The sequence below is a fragment of the Heterocephalus glaber genome, unplaced genomic scaffold, assembly GCF_053883595.1.
Source record: "Heterocephalus glaber isolate CG9 unplaced genomic scaffold, H.glaber_assembly_v1.0 deba00001555, whole genome shotgun sequence".
Lineage (NCBI taxonomy): Eukaryota > Metazoa > Chordata > Mammalia > Rodentia > Bathyergidae > Heterocephalus > Heterocephalus glaber.
Window position 1 is genome coordinate 12,091,701 of NW_028258346.1, and position 23,968 is coordinate 12,115,668.

The 23,968-nt window shown below is 34.2% G+C and overlaps 2 long non-coding RNA genes across 3 annotated transcripts in view; one reads left to right on the forward strand and one right to left on the reverse strand.

The window, feature by feature from the left end:
- Positions 1–23,968, forward strand: part of LOC147824092 (uncharacterized) — a 198,031-nt gene that overhangs the window by 127,989 nt on the left and 46,074 nt on the right. The window lies entirely within an intron of this gene.
- Positions 5,055–23,968, reverse strand: part of LOC147824094 (uncharacterized) — a 64,867-nt gene continuing 45,953 nt past the window's right edge. The window contains exon 4 of the long non-coding RNA XR_015442891.1: positions 5,055–5,387. This is a non-coding gene — a long non-coding RNA (uncharacterized LOC147824094). The remainder of the gene's footprint in view (positions 5,388–23,968) is intronic.

A 23,968-nucleotide genomic window follows, 5' to 3' on the forward strand; every position in this document is an offset into this window, starting at 1 on the left:
CCTTTATCTGCCTTAAGATTTTATACTATACAAAGCACTTCCAATAAAATGAACATGAAAACTAAAGAGTTGGAGAGTTACTGGGTTATGTTCATAGAGTGACTTAGGCAAGATGCAAGGCATCTCGGTGATTGTAAAGGAAATTATCTTCAGTCACAACAGGAGGCTTCCACCAGAAGAATGCTGTAAATGTGTGGGGAACCTTTGCTCCTATAATCCTTGGCTTCTCACAGTGAGTTAATCTCACCTGAGACAGTCCATATTTTCTTCTACAAAAAGTATCTTTCTTATCCTCCTTTCCCCTGAATTCTTTACTCTTTGGTTATTTTAATTGTTTTTCTTCCTCTCCTTTCCCTCGTCCTCCTCTTTCTCTTCTTGTGTTCCTCCATATTTTCTCTTTTTTTCTCTCTCAAATTGTTTCTCTCTCATTAATGATGTTCTTTTTTGCAAATGTACACATTCAGATCTTAACCTATCTACCACTTATTTTTTCCTAACTTGTAACCTCTAGGTTCTGTGTCATGTATTTAACAATCAGTTCAAAATTTTGATTAATCTCCCAAAATATTTCGTATTTTACTACCACCTTTCCATCAGAAACCTGGATTCAGATTTATCTGGAGCTGTTCTTTAAATAACCATAGCTTTATAAAAATTAACCTAAAAGCTTATTTTTCTTAAGTCAATGATCATTAGCCTATTTACATAATTTAGTTTATTGGTAAGAGAATCTTCTTCGATTATGTTTTCCCTTTTCTTTCAGTGATGCCACACTGCTCTGCATCCCTTAGTTAGTTCTCTGATTTTAATTTTCCTATACTGCTTGATGTGTTCTATTCCTGCTTCCCTCTATAAAGTATGCCTTATCCATAGAGGTCATGCATTCTATTCAGGTTGGATATTTTCTTTTGTTTTTATTACTCCCTGGGTTCAACTAGCATCTTTAAACATCTGAATATTTTCAACCATTTCTCTTTCCTAATCACAAGTCTTCTATTATAATGGCCTTTTGGGTAATACTATACCTGTATTTTCTAAAATATGTTCTCTTCAAAAAATATACTGGGAAAGATTGTGCGGTCAAGGGTTCTTCCTTCTCTTCCCCATGAGGCTTATTACACTGCGGAAGTGTACTGCACAGCCACTCTGAAGTCCCCGCAATCATGGCAAATATTTAGTAACTCCTTTAGGACAGAATTCCTTTTCCCATTCTTTCCCCTCCAAACTGGTCTTTGTCATCACCATTTTGGGTTCACCAAAAGCACACCTTTGGATGCTATTCCACTCTAAATCTCCCACTTAAAATTGACACCGGCAATGTCCCACAGTCAGCAAATCCCAAAAAGGGTTCATCTGTCCATGGCTAATTGAGTTCTGAGGAGTTACCTTTTCTTTTGTTCTCAATAGTCCCTATCTTTGTGTGTGTGTGTGTGTGTGTGTGTGTGTGTGTGTGTGTGTGTGTGTGGTATTTGGGATCCAAATCAGGACAGGATTTGTGCTTGCCAGCCAGGCACGGTGCCGCTGAGCTACACCCTTTGCCCTATAGTCTCTAACTTTTAGTCACTCAAAACATTGGTCACTTGTGTTTTAAAAATACTCTATACATAGTTTCTTCCCATTCCTATGGATATTACTCAATATTGTAGATTCTATACTTCAAACATTCAAAACAGCATTTGAATTTATTTTCTCATTTTCCTAAGTGTTAACCATGACAATTATAATTTTCCCATCGAATATCATCATGTTCCAATAGATGTACATACATTTCTCATTCTGACATTTAAATAAATTCTTCACTGCATGATTCTAATCACTCGAGCAAGAAAGAATTCATTTGACATGGGAATGTTATACCAGGTTGCTAATTAGGGCATTTCAGACTATAAAATATTTTATCTTTATTTATTTATGTTTTTATAAAACGTGGTGTTGTGCAGTACATAGCTGGCTGTATAACACTATATGTGAACATACAAACATAGGGTAAATAAGAGTTATGTCATTATGTTTGTGTGGGTATAGGTGTGTACTCAGCACATTGTACCAACTCTCTGAGATTGCTGGAGAATAAAATACATAGTGAAATTTACAGAAAAAAACATAAAAATATAAAATCCCATATAATGGGTTCTCTTCTAGTAAAGACAGCATAACATAACCTAAATAGGTGAATAGGACTCTAAATTATTAAAACCTGAACTAACATACCTGTGCGAGACAAATACGTTGTTTTAACTCTCCAGTTCTTAGGACTGATTCCTCCACCCCACTAAACTATGTGCTAATTCATCGCCTGGTCATTTTTTGATCATAGGATGATATTCCTCTATTTTATTAATTTGAGCCCCATTGATCTGTTTGCTCTGTGATCACAGTGGTCACTGTGTTTGGGTGAGTGACACAGACTGGGTTCATGTCTGAGGACCCTGAAGACAGGAGTTCACATTATGAATTGTGGTGGCACTTAGAGAGCTGTAGGTTGATTTAAAGAGAAGGCCATTTAACTTGCAGAATGCTAAAGTTTTTTGAATTAAGTTGAAAAAGATACATTTGAATTCATGAAGGCTTAACAGATTATGCTTAATAAAGCTATCTGCATAGATGTTCATTAGGTGTATAGATTGTACTGTTCATTATATACCAAAATACTACTTTAAGCTGCAGTGAAACAGCTTTGCTTTTGAATGTATTTATTGCGCAAACTGCTCAGAGCTGTTATTCAGTATTCAGTGTTTAAGGTTTCACAAAGCTCAGTGGAAGTTACTTCATCCATTTAAACTTTAATCATGGCAAAGCAGTAGTAGATAATGATTTATTACTTCAAAATAGGACCATGAAATGACATGAAAAATATGCATATCTTGATGGAAATATGAGCATTTACAAGGTTATTATATGTAATTCATTTCATGTCAGCAGCCTCGCTAGAGTTTTCAATGCTATGATGCCATATTTATTTGCAATATGGACTGTCATCCTGAAGGTTGTTGGCTTCATCAGTCCATACTGCTGCAGAAAGAAGGTTCTGCATATGATTTTTGTGTCATCTATTTTCCTTTACAGACAAATTAAAAATGTTATAATCTGTGACATTTATTTGTTTAAAGGAATACTTCTTATATTATTAGTTTGACATTTTCTAACAGACTTGAAATAAATAAGTAGTATCTTAATGAAAGTTTTGCTGATATTAAAATCTATCTAGAGAATGCTTTTACTTGGAATGTGGACATTTGGAGAAAAAAATCAAATTTATAATCAAAAGAAAAATACTGATAGATACAGTTGCACAACAGGTTTTGCTCTTTCTTTGTTCATTCCTACTGGAAAAAGTAATAGGAGTGCCAATTGAAGTACAGACCCAGGGGCTGATTCTCACATAAATTCCTAAAACAAGAGAAAAAAAAGCCTGTTGAAAAATTGTGGAGGGTCCCCTAAGGGAAACATTCTGAGCACTACCACTGCTTCAGGACAAGAAGTAAAAACCTGAAAGGCAAACAAAAAATGATTTTATTCAGTTCAGGTCGAATTTAATAGAGTGACCAAACAGCAGTTTTCTCTCTACAGTCCTGGTTTACACCTGTTTCCCCAAGTGATTATTACTAACCTTTCCTGATTCTTTCAAAAGTGCCCCAGTTAGGGTTATAAATTATATGTCCACGTAAAATTTACAGATCTAATGTTTTAGGTACTAAAGTACCTTTTCCTATTGAGAAGAAATTGCTCCCCAAACTGCAAAAGAGTGCTAGAATTTGAGAAACTTTTGTTATTGGATTAAAATATCATCAAGTTTGAAGACCAAACTTTGAGAACTAGTGTCTTTGATGCATATATTGTTCAGTCTAGTCTTTGATAGTTTCATTAACTTATTGTAATATTCTTCGGCAGAAAAGTGATTGTATCTAATTTCAGAGCTAAATCTCTTGAGAACCTTAAGCTAACAATCACAATATGAGAAGCTTATCAACTATTTAAATTTTGTGTTCAGGATTTGTTGTGCTTAAAGGAATATTTTTTCAAGATTTCAAAATTCTAGGGGAGGTTGAATTAGAAGACATTAGCTTATAAATTAGTGCTCTAAGGGAACATTACAAACCTCAGTATTAAAATGATGATAGACTGATGTTTGCTCACCATTAATGGTTCTGGCTTGATATGCTTTTTATCATTTAGTAATGTGTAAAGTTCTTTATGAAACCACCTTGTTGACTTAATAACAATCAATTACAAAACAAGGATATACTGTTTTTATTTTATATCAGCACTGTATTTCAAGAGTTCTGTAAATTTCCAGTAAAATGGTTGTATAAGATGGTTATTTTGCCTCTACAGAAATCACTGAGGCATCAACAATACCAATCATGATCATCACTGTCATCATTTACAATTGTACCAGCCGAAGTCTTGGCGGAAAATAGAATCAACTTAAATCAGATATTTTGCAGACATTTTAACAAGAAATCTTTTTTAAAAAAGAGAAAAAGTGCCCTTAGATGTAGAAAAACTCTGTGAATAAGGTAGCAGCCTTTGCCTATGAACAGGAAGGCTGTGATAGCCTCCAGCATACCAGGGAGAGCTGGGGAAATAAATAGGTCGATGGCGTTCAGTTTCTCCTACTGCTCACCTATTGCTGGTGCCTCTACTGGGGCACTGGTTAATCCACACAGGTGTTCATCTCCCTGTGTGGAGAACATCATGGAGAATGACTCAGAGTGGCTCACCTGGAGAGCAGGTGAGAGAGACACTGAGCCCGAGTGTCAACACAGTCATCACAACGCACTGCTGAGAACACATACGAGCCATGTGCCAAGGATGAATTTAACTTTATCTAACTTAATGAGGAAGGATACGAAATAGGCTATCCCACTTCATTGGAGGATGAAACTCAAGGAATTTCAGTAAATCACTCAGAGATGTAATTGACTAAAGGATACAATTTTCATGAAGTCCAAATCTGTTTAAGATCCAAATCATGCTCTTTGTTATAATATTCCTCTAGTATTTGATCTAAATATTTCTACTATAACATATAGGGTGAAAGATGACTGATATATAGGAAGTGATGGAAATGCTAAATATGTATCAATAATACCAGTGTATGTAAAATACGAAAGCTGATTTAGCTACAAGAAAATGACACATACCGAATTTTTATCAGCCTTGAGTTTATATTCTTCTGACACTGGCTTTCCCACAGAAGTGAACTTAAAACAATGAGGTCCCTGTAGGGTCTGGATATTCCCTCCTTTAACATTGTCAGACACATGTAGTCCTTGGAGAACTGATGTTCTCTGCAGTTGCTTTAGCAGAGCTTCATTTCAAACAAAGAACCTTCGCATCACTCTGAAGACGTTTTGTCCTATGCTCTCAGTAGATGCATACGTCTGTGTTATGAATGAAAAAAGCAACACTTCCTAAATGCTAGGCATTCACAAATGAAATTTATATGGTTAACCTGTATATGTATTACAACAAGCCCAAGTATGCTTAGCTTATATACAAAGAATGACTCAAAAACGGTTGTGGTAAAATAAGATGTTGAAAATCATCTCTTCAGCAATTATCAGACATGGGATTCAAACCCACTGATTCTGGTTTCAGAAATATTTTGCTTAACATATTATATTGCTTTTATAAATTATGCCTACATATCATTGGCTAAATATACATATTTGCAATTGTATAATTTACATTACAAAAGATATGAATTCCAAAATTTCAAAGGAATAAGAAAAATAATATTTAATTTCTTCTCACTTCTTATCTCTTACCTATTTTTCAGAGTTCTTTTCTTTGACGGATGCAGTCAGCTGATGCTGATGCCACAGTGGGAGTAACACTCTACCTCTTCAAAACGTTTGCTGGGGAGTTTTAACATAGTGGTTTACCTAGATACCAGGTCAAGGGCTTTTACTCTTCAGAAAACATTCAACTTTGTTATTCAGGGTTCACTAAAGTAAGGGCTTTTCCTAAAGAAGTGTTGCTCAACCTCAGCACTGTGATATTTGGAGCTGCGGGATGTTTCTCAGCCTCATAGGATGTTTAGCAGCATTCTTGACCTCCTCCCACTAGAAGTCAGTAGTGACTTCCCTTCAATTTGACAGCCAAGAATGTCCCCAAGCATTGACAAGTGTCCCAAAGGGCCCAAATAGCTCTCAGCTGAGGATGACTGACATTCAGGTAATTCCTTTAAGCTCTGGGGTGTTTGTACTTAGATCCTTGGTGAAAGTTAAAGGTTGAGTTTAAGTGTAGTTTCTTAAAGTTTATCCTGTTTGGTGTTCTTGGGGAACCTGGATCTGAGGTTTGGTGTATTATTTGCGGGGAAATTTGTAATCATTACTTCTTTAGAGATTTATTCTATTAGTTCCTCTCTTTCCTCATTGTCTGTAAAATATATATACTTTATACTTAATAGTATACTATATACTAAATAGTAGAACTTTATAGTTGTTGTACAGCCCTGAGTTCTTGTCCTTTTCTTTTTCAGACATTTTTTTCTCTGCTCTTCAGTTCTGGATGTCTCTATGGAAATAATCCCAAATTGGCAATTCTTTCCTTAGCCATATCAGTCAACCTTTAAGCTCATCAAAGACTGTCTTCTTTTCTATTACAGTACTTTTAATTTCTAGCATTTATTTTTTATGGTTGCATAGAATTTCCATCTCTTTGTTCACATCACACCTGTTTTTGCATTTTGTGTACTTTTTTCATCAGAGTCCTTAGATTTTATTCAGAGTTGTTTTAAATTCCTGGTCTGATAATCCCAACATTTCTGCCACATCGGAGTCTGGTTTTGATGCTTACTCTTTCCCTTCAAATTCTGCTGTATCTATTAGTATGATTTTCATTTTTTTTAAGATCTGGATTCAATAGACCAAGCAAAGGGAACTCTATTAAATCAGCCTCCAGTGCTAGGGGAGCAAAAATAGTTTATGCACCTGTGACTATGTTCCTGGTTTTAGTGGGATGGCAACTTCTCAAATACATCTCAGGGCTCTTCTAACCACTAAGTGAGACAGAACGGGTGGAGGGAGCTGGTTGCATGGCTAAATGGCAGGCTTACTCACCAGTTTTTTATAGTTTAGCTCCAATTCAATTCTACATCTAAGCTCAAAGAAGAAACTATGGAAGGGATAGACAACTGTGTATTTGTGTGGCATATTTATAGGCTTGTAGGTATCATTACCCACTATTTTGGTCCAAATAGACTTTGGATTTTTAAATTACATATGTTCTGGCCAGACATTAATTTTCTACTATTCAACATATGGGGTTCACCATTAACAATGGTATTAGTGATTACTAAATATTACTTCATTTATATGATTTGAAAAAGAGGAACAACTTGAAGAAATTTTTGCAAACTAATAAAACAGCATTAAGGTTGTGAGCCTGAAGTATTTTTGAATCTTGTCAGATTTTGCTTAGAAATTGAAAAGAAGCTAGATTGATTTGAGAAGAGTGCTTCTGTCTGATGATCAAAATAGAAGTGGTACAGGAATAAAAACAAAAGAAAACAAGTGAGGCTGATTGAATTGGTGGAAGAGAGATAGTGTTAAGGAAAAGGTTGAGATCTTTGAGGACAGATTAGAAACAACTAAGAGGAAAATGAGATCTTAAAGGTCAGGCTGAGCTGATAAGCACTGCATCTAACTGCTCTTCAAAAGGCCATTAGCAGTATGTTAAATGTAATTGAGAAATCGTGACTGAGGCCCAAAGATATTTAATGGGAAAAAGATCCCAGAGTAGACTGAAATTACTCATCAACTGGGAACCACTGAGAGACACCTCTGAAAGCTATTGTTTGAAGATGTTCAATGAAAAGATTGGGCTATTACCTAATAAAGATTTTTGCAAACAAAACAAAAGGTTAAAAATTAGATATTTGAGAGAGAGAGAGAGAGAGAGAGAGAGAGAGAGATCTAAAGATCAAGATAAAGTCGCTGGAATTCTGACATTACTTGTTCATGGGTGGTCCACGCCAGTCCAAAGTCAAAACAGATGTCCCTGAGAGATGGTCTACCTAGTGTAGATGATAGGCAAATAGAAAACACCTCCTAGGTTGAATTCAGCAAAGCAAACATAAATTATGTTAGGTGTACTTGACGCTGAATGATGATAACTTCTAACACGTTCCAGTGAGAAGCCCTAGGGACAGCAGCTTGAATTCTGTTAGCTCTACCCAGATACTGAGATACTCTCTGAGATGCATGACATACAGGGACATGGAACTGATGCTTTAACCCCCCACCCCATGCTTCTCCAAGATGTCCATACAACTCACTTTTTCAAAACACCTGACTGTGGTGGTGCCTAAATTCTAACTTTTCAATGAAGCATAACCTGGTTGCTTGTTTAAAATTCAACTATGACCACCTGCTCTAAACTCACTAAGCCCTTTATCCTATGTGTGTGTGTATAACATCACTTTCTAAAATTTTATATCATTTATGTTATTTAATGCATTAGTTGTTCATTTTATGCCATACTTTCTAAAAGATTTATGAAAGCAGGGATTTGGATATGTTTTAACGAGCATTAAATAAGTTTTTATTTTCCTTGCTGAAAGAATATATTCTCTGAAACTCTTGGATATAAACTTATGCAACTCTTGATGATGCAGGAATTAGACAACTCCTGAGAAGGAATTCCTAGCTTCTACCAGGCATCAAGAACACCTTCAACAAAATATTGACAGATTAAGAGAAATGGGAAAATAGCTTTAGGATTTAAATCAAAACTTAATTGAACTTAGTTTAATGAGTGTAATATTTTTCATTCAACTTAGAAACGTGGGGGTGAAAACAACCTAAACTAAATACTGACAGTCTCAGGAGTATACTCAGTGGAATATTTGCTGCAGTTTGGGTACCAGATCCATGAAAGACAGATGTAGTACAATTTAGACAAACTGCCAATCACCAGGGCTGGGGGAGCGCCACATAGCACTGTGCTATGGACCTCCCTGTTATCCTAATGAGTGAAGGGTGGGGAGAGAACAGGAAAGCACAAGGCAGCTGCTCATCCTTGATATTTTCTTCCTTTAATGGGAACCTAGACAACTCTCTATCCTTAAACTTATTCCACAGAATATGTAGCAAATTTCCTTTTGGATAAACTTGAGAATAATAACAAGACGTGTTCAGCTCAGTTCCTTGCTTCTCTTCTGCAGACTTCCTAGCACACAGAAAGCGTAATCCCTCTTTGATTTCCATCGAAGGAAGACTTCTCAGATACACCATGACTATTATTGATTGGGTGATTCCCTCTTTGGGGATTTACTTGGAAGTCTTATCTTTGTCCTAGACTGAGCTACCCCCTCCACATTAGCCTTCACTAACACCAAAATCGATGTGCCAGCCTCGCTTGTGCTTTTCTTTATGTCGTTCAGAAATGAGTATTGAAGAGGGTTGTTACTCCCCATCTTGTAAATGAACCCCACAAATATTTTCTTGTAGATTACCTACTTGGGTGAGAATTCCCCATTTTGGGACTTGTGGTGGTGCAGAGAAGGTTTGTCCTGCTGATTTGTCCTGTCCAATATTCTCTGCTAACACCTTGGGTTTTTCTTCTTTCCTCAGCAGCAGTCATTTAAATTTGACCACATCAAGCAGAGCCAGTTTACTGGGCTGACGCCTGTCCATACTAGAGCTGGTAAAAAGACCTAAGATGGGTTACTTTAGTCTCACAAAGGTCATTAGATATGGTATGGAAGATCTAAGTTAAAAAAAAATTTTTTAACAGTTTGATAACTAATTCCAATGCAAGAGAGAAAAGTTTTAAAGTCTTTACCTTCTTAAGTAGTTGGAATGTATTTGTTTTTCTTCCTGAAAGTCTTCAAAATTCCTGAGAGAAAAGCCCACTCTAACTCAGTGGAATCAGTCCTAATCTCTGAATATACTCATGCCATGCTCCATATCTCTGTCTATTTTTCTGGAAAATTATCCAGAACTTGGCCTCTATTGAATACAGATTATGAGATATTTTCAATTCTCTAATACATGTTCCTTAAAAACATACTGGAACACTCATTATTAAAGTGATTGGAGAATACTGATAACAGTTTTGGTGTAAGAGGGGGAGGCTAATTTTAGCACAAGTAGAATCCATCCAAATGCCAAAAGTACCTCTTTAATCAAAACAGACCAGCTCGTATTAGGAAGGCTAGTATGAATAGTGCTATGTTGATCATTTTGTACATGTCTTTTCCTACCTACATATACAGTAGTAAAACTGAATATTGGGTATGCCTGTGTAGAACATTAGTACCAAATTTCCTAAGTGGTTGTAGAAAATGTACAGCCCATTAGCAGTGATTCAATGTTTCAGTGCAGTAGTTCAACATTCTTGCTTTCTTTGGATATTTCCTTTTCAAAAAAGAATTTTAGGTTTAGCTCTTTTGTGAGGAAGAGAGTTTTATTCTGGCTTTAGTTTGATTTATTTTATGCTACCATAGTTAAATAAATTTTCACATGGTTTTAACAATTTGCTTCAAACTCTATTTTACACTTCCCATTCAAATTTCTTTTCTCATTTTATATCATTCCTTTTTACTGTTTAAATGCTTTTACTTCTTAATGGAGCAAAATTTAACATACCCATTTTAAAATCATGGCCTTTGTAACAGTGAATATAATATCAAAAGGGAATTATCCTACATTCTATAATATCTAGCCCTAAGTGCATATTTGGAGATAAATACCCATGCAGATATAAATATAAGAAAAAGTGTTGCATAATATGGTGAAGCAGTTTTATTCTGTAAACATATCCAGTTTAACTACATTTATTTGCTTAAAAATAAAAAGCATTCATCCCTCAGTGTTTTGCAGTCAGCTTGAGGAGATTTTCTCAAATCCCTAATTAATCTGGTTCCATTAATATATCTGTTTATCTTTGGATAAACACACTGCCTTAAGTTTGTTAAACTTTATAATAAGTTGTAAAATATGTCTGCATAAGTTTTACAAAGTTGGAAGGCCCCTTAAATTTTCACTGTATATTTCTTATATATGAGGTTAAAATATGATATTTTGAGATAGTCATACATAGTGAAATGATTATTGCAGAGAAGACAATTAATACATTCGTTATCTCACACATTTATCTTTTATGTGTTGGTAAAAAGTGCACCAAAGAGCTGCTGTGCCCTAGCAAATTTCCACTGTACAACATAATATCATCGACTTGTGGTGTTATATCTTACATTTCTAAACTTGTTCATCTTATATAACTGCAACATTTTAGCCCTTGACATATTATTCTCCATCCCTCCTAGACACACTTGGCCTCTGGTAACCATTATTCCCATGTCAAGAATATTTTTATTTAAAAAATCTTTAAAACAGATGATCTTTAAATATTTAGAAATGTATTGAATAGCCTATAAGAGGAAATAGGAATAAAAGATAATACCGCTTATCTTTTGGTATACAATTAGATGAGGCAATTCACTCCTTCATTCCATCATGCAGACTTTTAGTCAGCAAATAATAATTGAATGTTTTGAACTCTTCTATGTACAAGAAGTAGTCATGAAAAATACCTTCTCTTCCCGGTGAGATGTGAAAACAAGATAAAAACATCACTGTCAGGTAGATCTATATCTATCTTTGTATATTTTAATACTATCTAAGATATATGACAAGTAATGTCAGGTAGTGGCAAAATATCATGAAACACAAAAAGCAGTATGTAAGGAGATATAATGTGATGCAAGAAGGGACAGTCCATCATGAATGACTAGAGGTAGAGGTGCAGGAGAGGACCTCAGGGGAAGTCTGCTAAACAGCACAAGTACTTCGAAATGGAGGAAGCACACAAAGTTAGATACAGAGAATCAACCCGATGGAGGAACCCAGCAGGTCCATTCTAGTATTAGGGAGGTTATAAAAGGAAAGAATGAAAATGTTTTATACCCATAGGTGGCGGTAGCTGAAGGCCAATCCTGCAGGGTCTCATAAGAAATATACTGATAGTCTGCTTTTCCTTTGCTGAAACACAATACCTGACACCCACAACCCAGTGGAAGACAGCTTTAATTTATCGCATAGTTTTGGGATATTCAGTACATATTTGGCAGCTTTCAGGCCGGAATGTTAGGCAGAAAGTCTCGGCAGACATGAAGCTGCTTAGCTCACTTTGGCCAGCAGGCAGAGCAGGGGAACAGAGGCAGTGGGAAAAGGGTGAGGGGCCATATACAGTACTCGGTAGCATGTATCCTTGACCCACCAAGGCAACCCAGGGCCATGCTTCACTAATCTGGATCCAGATATTTCTTAATCCAACCATGTTGATATAGCAGGATTAACAGTTACAATATGTTCGGGTCAGGGGGGTATCTTAATCCTGTGCAAGAGATTAGCTTAGCTTCCGTGTAGAGAAGAGTCAGAATAATGGCAGTATAATCAGGGAGACTAGATATTAAATACTAAAAATTTATAGTAAATAAATATTAGCATGACCATGATGGATCATTTCTTCGTATTTCTGAGAAATAGATGCAGAATCCTGGACTACTTGATAGTCTATGTCACTACACTCAGTAACTTCTGAATGAGAATATCAAAAGAATGTTGACCAATGACTCCATGTCAACTTGGAATGAACTGAGGCATAGAAAGTGGTACTTAATAATACCTTGTTGAGCATTTTGTAAATGATTCAGTTGGTTACATAGAAACACACTGAGGAAATCTGAAGATAAAGCTGGTAGCAATACACTGAAACACAAATCCCAGCTATAACATTGTTAGAATTTTCCACTTTGATTCAGAACAAGAAATCTAGAACACAGGAAAGATATCCCAGCCAAAGATCAATTGCCAACCACACAAACCCCCAAATACCATGAAAAATTTAAGTAAAAACATAGATAGACTATACTTGTTAAGAGCAGAAACAAACAAGAAAGAGTGTTGTCAGAGGGCAGAATTTTTCAGAAGTTTCTCTCAGTAATGGAAACAGTTTTAGATGAGTTAAGAAAACAGTGAAGAAAAATCAAGGGAAACAGTGCAAATCCCAATAGTATTAGCAATATTTTAAGGGATGTATAAGCTCAGATTTAATAGAAAGGTGGTTAAATTCTGCACTCAATAGAGTTTCTATGTGGAAAGCTAGCATATGAATTGGTTGACCGGTCAGAATAAGGAAAATGCACTATTAATGTCTACAGAATCCTACCTATTCCATTTACTCAACAGACTTCAGTAAATTGAACACACTCTAATAAACGAGAATATGTGAAATATGTGAAAACAATCAGAATAAAAATTAAACCCATGATCAAAAGCCAACAAATTAAAAAATAACAACCATAAATATTTAGTCCCCAAATCAATCTCATTTAACAGAACAAAATGAAGCAATCTTTGAAAGCAATATAATTTTGTCTTAAGCATGATTATAAAACAGTTTTGCTTCCAAGAAACAGAAACAGCTGAGCATGATGGTGAATTTAGAATCTCAGCTATTTGGGAAGCTGAAGTAGGAAGATGGCCAATTCCAGGCCAGTCTTAGTGAGACCCTGCCTCAAAATCAATCAATCAATGAATCAATAAATTGGCTGGGATGAAACTTGGTGGCAGAGCACTTATCTAGTGTCCACAAATCTCTGAGTTTATTTCCCAGTAGTGCAAAGAAAAAATAAGAGCAGAAGCAATTAGAAATGTCAAAATGAAGATATTTTATTAACAATAATAGGTGGAAATAAATTAGTGAAATGGAACATGGAAAAATACAACAATGTAGAAAAATACAAATTGAAAGTATAAGTAAAAGGTTTAAACATACAGAACATATTTCTAGACGTTCTAAGCTTGACCAAAGAAAAATATAATTGACTGAGGGGAAATTACAGATTAATAAAAATAATTAAATTTGAAGAAATAAACCGTATGGCTGACATGAGAAAAATAAATTATCCTGTGAATATACTCGAGAAGAAGTAGGTTATGCTGCAATTAGACATGAGGTCCAAATATAACTAACTAGTAATTAAAAAAATAAACAATGGTTTATTCCTTGGTCATAGCACCTATCTACTTTGAGTTAGAAGAGGGTTCTTGTCAATTTTATCTTCACACAGGAGCCCAGGGAAGTGAATCATGCCCTGGTGTTCAGAGAAACAAAAGCAACGGACTGCATGTGGTGTTTTAGAAAATATTTTGTTCATATTTAGAAGTAGCACATATTACTTCCACTTATTCTGTTAGCCAGTGCAATTTGTAAGGTCATGGCCTCACTTTGAAATTGAAAACAAAACAAAACAACAAAAGAGAATATGCAAAAAGAATATTGAAGATAATTATTTCAAAGGCAAAGAACCGAACTGCACTCTTTGGTATTAGAGAAAAAGAAAGATGCAAATGGAAATGAAACATGTACATATGTATGTATACATACATTGGAACCAACATAAAATTATATGTACAACATAATTATATTTTAATGTAAATACATTTAGTACCCCTAAAATAGACTTAAATCTACAGAACAAATGGTCATAACTCATTACAGAAAGAATGTAATGTGAATTATCATCACTAAGAAATATCCTGTAAAGCTCATTTATATCTAGTCAAAAAAGAAATTTATGTACTTTTAGAAAATTACACTGTATTCATGTTTATAAAACAATTCTTTGAAGAAAGTAAATGTACCTTAATAATTTTATGACTAACAAAATATTCATTCACCCATATATCAGGGATTGTCAAGTGTGCACAAGTATACCTAAGTATACTTATAGAGAGAAAATCATTGGAATTTTTCATATGTAGAGAAAAAGGAGATCTCTAAAATCAGTAATAGAGGAATATGGAGACATACAGCCTAAAACTAATTGCAAGGAACATTAACTATATTCAATAGGTTAAATTAATCTTTTAAGTTACAATTACATAAAAGAAAGTAAATGTTACAGTATATGACTAATTAAAAATAATAATTCTCTTGACAAAATCAAGTTATGGAAGTTAGGATGGAAGGGGAAAGTGAACACCAATAGATACAACAAGAATTTTAAAGGTGTCTAAAATTATATCAATTATTTTTAATTAATATAAAATAAAATTAAATCATCACAAGGTGCTAATATTTTACATAAATCTAGTGACTTTTTCAGGTAGCAATATGTTTTGACAGAAAATCTATACTATGAAAATGAATGAAATTATGTATCACAAATGTAGATTAATAAAGCAAAAATAAATAAAATAATAAATGGAAAATGATCCATGGGGTAGAAAAATAGTATAATGAAATATCAATTAAAAAATCATCTCCAAGGAGAATGCATCTCAATGATTTAAAAAATGACAAGTTTGATAAACACACGTTTTAAGTTTCTCTCAAATGGGTGGAAATGAATTAATGATGCAGTTTCTCGAAGTTGTCTTCTAGATTTCCAATGAATTCTTTTTAGAATATAGCTGTTACTCACATAGTCAGCCATTTACTCTTTTTTTTTTTCTTGCAACAAGGTCTTGCTATGTAGTTCAGGCTGGCCTTGAACTCACTATGTAGCCTAGGCTGGCTTCAAACTTGTGGTAATGCTCCTGCCTCAGCCTCCCAAGTGCCGGGAATACAAGCATCTGCCACGCTTTACAGCCAAATTGGAATTTACAGCCAAATTCCAAGCACATGAGGAAGAAACCTATTTGGAAGGAGGAAGCTGGAAGAAGGCAAAATATGGGAACATCTCTATCTTTCAAGAGAACGCCCAACTTTAACATATACTACTTTTTAATTCAGCTGAGAGTGTAGTATTGTACCTATGCAGAGCTGCACTGGAGGGAGCAATGTAGTCTTTCTTTGGAGCTCCCATAATAAAATCATAGGAAAAAAGTATTTGACAAGAAGAGTTTTCTCTCCAGGAGAAAACGAGATTGGGAAGACCTGACACGTGTTTTAACATAGCATGATGACCAGTAATTTTTTTTCAGTTATATGGATAGGATCTATATTTATAAGAACTTTTGATGATGTATCAGAATAAACTCAAGAGACTGTGAACATATATGTATTAGTCTGCAAAGAAAATTAATATTCCCTGTATTCTGTCAGAACTAAGAACACTAGTGGTGTTCAAACAAGTAGGGTCATATATTGAATGAACTAATCTATCAAATCCATTTCTTGTGTGAGATTACTATATTAATGAAAAAGGAAATGATGCATGAGGGATATTTTAATAGAAAAATTAATGATTATGCAGTTAATAATTGTGAAGCATTTCTCCCTATTATTTTTTTAATTTCTCCTTGCTTTTAGGAAACATAAACACATTTTGCTTCTTATGCTAGTGATACTCTTTTCTACTTTAATAAATAAATAAATGTGCCTCAGATAAACATGGCTCTGAACATGAAAATATGATAAAAAATTTAAAACTAAAATTACAGAGGAACAAATATGAAGTAATTTCTGCTAATTAAGTTCAAATTACACAAGAGAAACAATGAGAATTATGAAAATATCATACAGCACAGTTTATAATAAGTTGTTTTTTCACATTTTCATTTCTTTTCTTGTGGTTACTTTATGTCTTATTCATACTATTCAAGAATATATGGGCTGGGGATTTAGCTCAGTGGTTCTGGTGCCTGCCTTGAAAGCGCAAGGTCCTGAGTTTGATCCCCAGTACCAAAAAAAAAAAAAAAAAAAAAAAAAGAATATGTCAATCGGTTTACCAATTTGCAAATTAGCTATTCAGACTTTTATCCAAGTTTAGACAACTCTCTTACTTGTATTATTAATCCTAAAATAAAGGTTACAATATTTGGAATGCCTTACTCTTTTGTTTTCCTTAGCACAAACCTTTTTCTGATTTTGACTTCTTTGAGTGAAAGCAGAAATTTTCTCCTCAGACTCTGGCCAAGGGTAATGTCTATGGATGGAGATGTCCAAGGAGCAGCATTTAAAGTATGAGTTTGAGCTTAAATGTAGCTACTCTCAGAGAGTAAGCCTATTTTTTTTTAAAAAATGAACTAGACATTTAGAGAAAAAAGTTAAACCTTGTGTCCATAAAAGATAAATGTGCTTTATCCTGAACACTTTTTGAAATACAGACCAGATTTTCCTATTTGAAGACACTGTCCAGAGGACTTCATGTTTAATGTGGTACGTGAGGAAAGATCTGTAGGACACAGATTTGACAGAAAAGCAGAGTTAGCTGGAATTATTGAAAAGGTATTAAATGCCAGACACAGCCGATGGTGCAGGACATACACTATCTCTGGTGCATTATTTGCATTTAAATATGCACTTTCAATTCACTCAAATACTTCACTTTTTTGTGACCTTTTCACCAATTTTCTCCTTTAACTGCCTGTTGCCTTTGTTATTAAAACTTACTGTTTTTCTTTTTAAATTTCATATTACTTTGTATTAATCAGTTTTCCACCACTAAAACAAAATATCAGACTGAGGCATTTATTTAAAACAAGTTTCTTTAACAGTCTGGGAGGTCTAAGGGTGTGATGCCGGCCTGAGCTCCGGTGAGGACCCAGGAGGGACGAAACGAGGGGGGAAAGCCAAGTCGCTCTCTGAAGTCACAGTGGGCTCCTAGGCACGCCACCTGTGAAGGACTGGCTACTTCCCAGCCTCTTCACCGTGAAAACAAAGGTCTGAGATCAGACCCAAACTTAGCTCTTTTCTTAATAAGTGGCAGCGCTTGCACCTTTCTTAAGGAGGGACTGAGTGGCTTTTGGATCCCTTTCTTTTCCATGTTTTTTTAATGTTGGGGCCTAAAAACAGCTGCTCTCTGGAACGTCATCAAAGTGAGATTCAGACCCTGTGTAGTAAGGCTAAGCAGGAAACTGAGATCCTGAGGAAACACAATTTTACAAAGCCTACCATGAAAGCCCTAGACGGTGCTTCTCCAGAGTTTTATATCACGGAGAAATAATCTTTTCTTTTTTGGTCACTTATGCCCATGTAACTTGAGGTTTTTCCATTACTCATGAGCAAATCTGTATCTAAATTACATATATAGTGATACCCCTGGACAGAGTCCATTTCTTATGTGCAGATATGGTAGCTTACTCCAAATGAGTTCTTATTTCATATAGAGTCATTTTTGACTGGCCAAGTCAAGGAGAAAATCAGTAGTGCTCTCACAAAACCAAGACTTTCTTTACTAGAAACTTATGTCAATTCCAGGTAAGAGAAGGCCTCACTTGGTCGCAAGAGATTGGTAATATTGTTCTTTACCTTTTCTCTCTAAATTATTTTCCAACACTATCTTAAGATGGTATATTTTAATAACTTGTATATGTTAATGATTCTCAGTGTTATAAGCCTAGTGCCTTCTTTTCCCTGAACTGGAAGCATGTATATCTACTTTCCTACTTCATGCATTCACTTATTTCTGGTAATTATAGTAAATAAAGCATGAAAAATAATGATTGCTTTCTATACCTGTATAAATGGAATTGGTCAAGAATTATCTTTTTCTTCCTTTTCCTCATTCTTCCGTATTCACCCTTTTTGTATATTTGAACAACTTTATTTACAAAACATATCACAGTCCTCCTTTCCTTTCACTATTACCACATTATTGAATTCATTCATTAGGTTTTTTTTTTTTTTTTGTACCTGGGATCGAACTCGGGACCTTGTGCTTGTGAAGCAGGTGGTGGAACCACTGAGCTAAATCCTCAGCCCCATTCATTAACTTTTATCCAGGTTAATAAAGTAAAATTTTATCCTAGTTTCATTCTTCAAAATTTACTCTTTTTCTCATATATACATTCATTTCTTATATTTCATCCAGAATGATCTTTTCATAATTAGATTCTAGATATATTTTGTTTACACCATTGATGGTTTCCCATTAATGTTAGAATAAAATTCAAATTTCATATAGATGCCTGCAAAGCCCAACATTAATTAAGGCTCTGTTGGCTGACTTCATTTTCTGAAGCCCTGTGGTGTGCTAACCTGAGTCTAATCACATTGGCCTAGTTTCTAGCTCTTCATCTACTCAATTTCATTTCCTGTGGCCCTTACATGGGCTGCTCCCTCATTCTGGTCTGTTTATGCCCCGGGTTATTGAATGATTGATTGCTTCTTATTATTCACGTATCATATTAACTATCATGCCAGGGAAATTTTCTTAGAAATTCAATTGGATGTGACTCTCCATGCTTTCTCTCAATTAACATATTTTTATTATGTAATACACAACTATGAAGCAATTTCAACACCTTTCTATTTGTTTCCTATTTCTTTTTACTAATAAGTTTCATGAATGCAATTATTTCTTTTTCTTATTCATCCTAGTTTCCACAGAACCCAGAACTGGGTTTAGCATGCAGAACACTGTATAATTAAAATAGATAAAAGAGTAAATTGCTTGGGTATATGTTACCTATTGTTCTGAAGTTCAAACTCTTAGCTAAGGATGTTGCTCAAATTGTAAAATCCTATTTTTTACTTTTATAGTAATAAAGTAGGCAATAAATAGAATGTCCTAATTTTTGTGTTCTTGCTAGATGTACATTTTAATTTTTTATATAATATTTTCAATTTTCTATATACAGAGTCACTAGATTAATGCACAAATGAGCCATTGACAAATTTAGAGGACTAAAGGAAAATCTCAGTTTCTTTTGGATACAGTTCTGCCTACTAAACTTCACTTTGCCACATCGTTTCTGATGCAACCCAGACCCACAGCTTCATTTTGTCCTTTAATTCTTGGGATAACTCAAAATTATCAGGGTTTATATCATATTGATATGTAAACACTTACATTTACAAAGATCAGCATGTTTTAGGACCGTAATCCTGGGTCTCAGTTCTCCACATACTTTTCTGACATTAATCTCATTAATTATAATTCTAAGCTATCTTTAGTAATACTGCTTTCATTAATTCAAAATTGACATTAGTATAATAAATCCTTGTCAGTGAAAGCATAAAATTTTGCTTTCTGGTATACAATTCAAAAAGAGCAAAAAAACATTGAGTAGATAAAATTAAGATCCAGTTTTAAGTTTTAATTCCTTCAAAATCTATTCTGCTATTCTCTTTTTCCTCAGTCTCTAGGACCATATTTTAAATTTTGGGTCATTACTTTGCAGCTAAATATGGTAAATACTATTAAAATATAAATTATATTTTACTTTTTAAATATTTTCTATGTTTTCTCAGTATTTGGAGTATTATGTATATAACTCACATTTTGAAAACTTGAAGTTATTTTTATTTTATCTATAATATCATTTTTTATATAAAGTAATTGATTTGTGATTGTCTTCTCTAGAGTTATGCCTGTTGTTTCTGTGTTTTGTCTTTTCCTCTGTGCTTTATTCTGTCTGAATGATCCTTTTGCATAATGTGACAAATGTAGTAGTGTATAATAATAACACTATGAAATAAATTTATTAAATACAAAGTATCCAACAATGTACTCAAAATTATAGTTCCTGCAATAACTATATTTTTGATGTTTTTACTATCATTTATTCCCATTAGGTAAATAAAAAATCCTGGAAGTCCAGGTTCAAGTAAACTCAAACTCACCCAATTGCATACAATTTGATTTTGTATATGTCACTCATAGCTACTGTGTTACGGACGGACACTATTTGTCACACACACAAAAATTGCCAAGCTCCTTGGTTTACATGAAGTAGACACTTGACAGCTTCCCTTCAGTTTACACTGGCAGGGTCAGAAGATTTCTCATAGCCAGTATAGGGTAGAAAATGCCAATAGCGATAAGAAATGACTTTCAAAAATAATTTCAAAAATGAAGGTAATGCAGTTTAGCATACCATAAAATATTTAATAGATATATCTATTTCATTTGAAGATAAAGATACATTTTGTACAGCTGGCATTTGGTCTATTTGAATGCTGTTTTATTAAAGTTTCGTGATTAGCAGTTAAATCTTATCTGGTATTTACAACATAACAAAGTAAGAAAATTCACTGTAGGTAAGAATAACCTCTTCTCTTTATACTTCATTCTCCTGAAATAGCAGGGGAAAATCCAATTTAGCTTTTTGAGAAGGATTTTAACTCATTAGATTGCCTAACTTCATTTTTTTAGTGACATGGCTTTGTGTTAAATAGATTTAATATTAAGACATCTTGTTCAAATGGATAAGTATTAGGAAGTTATTGAAATTAATTGTCACCAATGTTAAAGCTAAAGAGAACAATGCTAGTGAGATCAAATCACCACTTTCCACTTATTTTATCCTCTATAACCTTTAGATGATTCAAGTTCACAAATACACACAGAGTGATTCTCAAAAAGATAAAGAAATGCAACCAAAGGAATTACTGGAAATAACCTAAGATTGAAGGAAGATATTTGTAATTATATAACTAGTCTCTACAATCAGTGTTTTGATTATCAACATCTCATTGTCAAGACTGGTCACTAGAATAAACAGTAGGCTCGATAAATAAGACTTTATTTCATTATGAGTATTACAAGCCCTGATATATTTGCAGGACCAAGACATGATCAGATTGTTGTCTTCATCCAATTAGCAAAATTATAGTTACTAAGAAAAGATTTGGATTTAATTAGTGTATTAGAAGTAAATTATTTGGTTTGACAGTAAAAGTGGAATCATAACCTTGTGTTTTATGATGATGCTAAGCTGTGAGATCCACTTATAGTATGGTTTTCAGAGGTAGTCTAAGTCAATTTAAAGATGCACAGTAGGAAAAGGCATTCAGAAAACTGAGAAATGACTTCTAATTATCTGCTCACTCTTATACACTACAGTACAGTTGCATTCTGATAGTATTAGATCATTATTCAGCCTTGGAGTAAAGTTTGTGCTTTATCTCTGGGACAAAATATTGGAGAAGCTGTTTATGATTGTGAAATGCAAAGCCAAATCTGGCTCAGCATTAAGTATTTATTATGTCCCCATCCTTAAATAAACAGTAATCTTTATTAGGCAGAAAAAGTATTGTGCCTCAAGAACTATTTATGTTTGTACTTTTCTAGATAATTAAATAGGTTCTTTGAGAAGTTATCTATAACTTTCATGTATCTAATCCCAAATTAAACTCAATGAATTTTCCATTAATTATATATTCAAGTTCCACATGGGCAACATTTTATTAAAAAGTTATGCAATCTTTCGAAGTGGAATAAAAAAATCCAGCATTCAGTTTTTGCGCTTAATGACAGGATGCCTACATAGCATTATAATCTGGCTTAACTGACAATGTATCACTCTCATTTAATTGAAATATCATATTTTAATATTGAACCTGAGTATATATGGTCCAGAAATGATGACTCTTGACTGGAAGCAGATGCACTGTGTCTGAATTGTGCCTGCAGGATCCTACATGGCCTGATCTTGAAGAGAAAAATCTACATGTTATAATACTGGGTAAATAAAATCCATTGCCAACTTTACAGGCTAATGGTGAGACCTCAGCTCATGAGTATGAATTTGGCTCAGAACGTTGAGAAGCAAATCTTGTACTTCTTCATCGCTTTTTATTTTTTTCTTCATCTCTCTTGACCACTTCCTTCTTCTTTTCTATCTCGTGATCAGATAAAGCACCATGACAATGGCAGAGATTCTGAACCTTCGAACTGCAAGTTCAGTGGAATGTGTTCACCATGAATTGAAAGTTAACCAAGAGAAATGACAGTTGGAAGAGGTCCAGCATATGAATTCTTTGCAGTTGTTCAGGGAAAGTCCTCCATGCTAAGTCACTTGCCTAGAAACCTGCCCGAGTTTATTCCTGGACAAGCATAAATACATAACAAAGCATAAAAGTACAAACATAAATAGTTCTTGAGGCAGAATACTTTTTCTGCCTAATGAAGATTACTGTTTATTTAAGGATGGGGACATAATGCTGAGCCAGATTTGCCTTTGCATTTTGTAAAGCAGGTGGCAGCAGGAAAATAAATGATCTTGATGTTTCACATCTTAGCCCATCTCATTTTCTTTCTCTCACCTGAAGCTCACACCTTCCAAATAGCCTTTCTAGAGGGCACAGGCACACACGATATCTGGCAGTAGGCAATTATTTATATTTATTTATTTATTATTTATTATTTTTTATTTGTTTGGTACTGGGGATCAAACTCAGGTCCTTGCACTTGCAGGGCAAGTGGCAGAACCACTGAGCTAAATCCTCAGCCCAATTATTTACATTTATTAGGAATTAATATTACTTTTATGATTTTTATATTTTGAATTTAAAGATTTATAAATCATATAATATCTTCCATTAGTATAAAATTAGCATTATGAAAAATTAATGTAGTCTTAAGGTTATGGTGTCTACATAACCTGGGCTGAAGTAGTTTTAAGCATTAATTGCATCCTCTGTTGGTGTTTCACTGTGATTTAGTGAGACAATAAAATTCATTGTTAGTTGCTCTTTAGCAATGACATGAAATGATAGATGGAATTTATATGACCACTTTTTCTTTGAATTTCAGTTTTTTCCCACCTGTGTGGAGGATAATAGATTCCTCAAAGCCCTGGGCAGCTGTTTCTTTATGAACACAATCTGAAAATTATATGACTGGTACTGAGAAGATGGACAGCTCCTGCTGTAACTGTAGCCTTTAAAAAATTCAAATTAAAGGTTTATTTTATTCCTAAAATCTTCTTTCAACCCCTCTTCCAGTGGATTCATGTATGCTGAGTTCTTTCATCTGAAGAAGACTGATCACAGAGTAATACAAAGAACTGAAGTGTTATAGTCACTGGGAATGGGAAATGGTCAAATTACAGATGGATACAGGCAACATAAAACAACAAATGTACTAACCTTGTGTACTTTAAATATATGTAGAAATAAGATCAATGAAACCAGTGACATAATATGAAATGGAGTAAATATATTTTCAGTGTTCTCTAACAGTATTGGGTGCAGAAAGATAATAACAGGCATTCAACATAAATCAAAGTCATAACTGGAATGTCTAGTAGAATTACTAAAAGAATAGTAAGAGAAT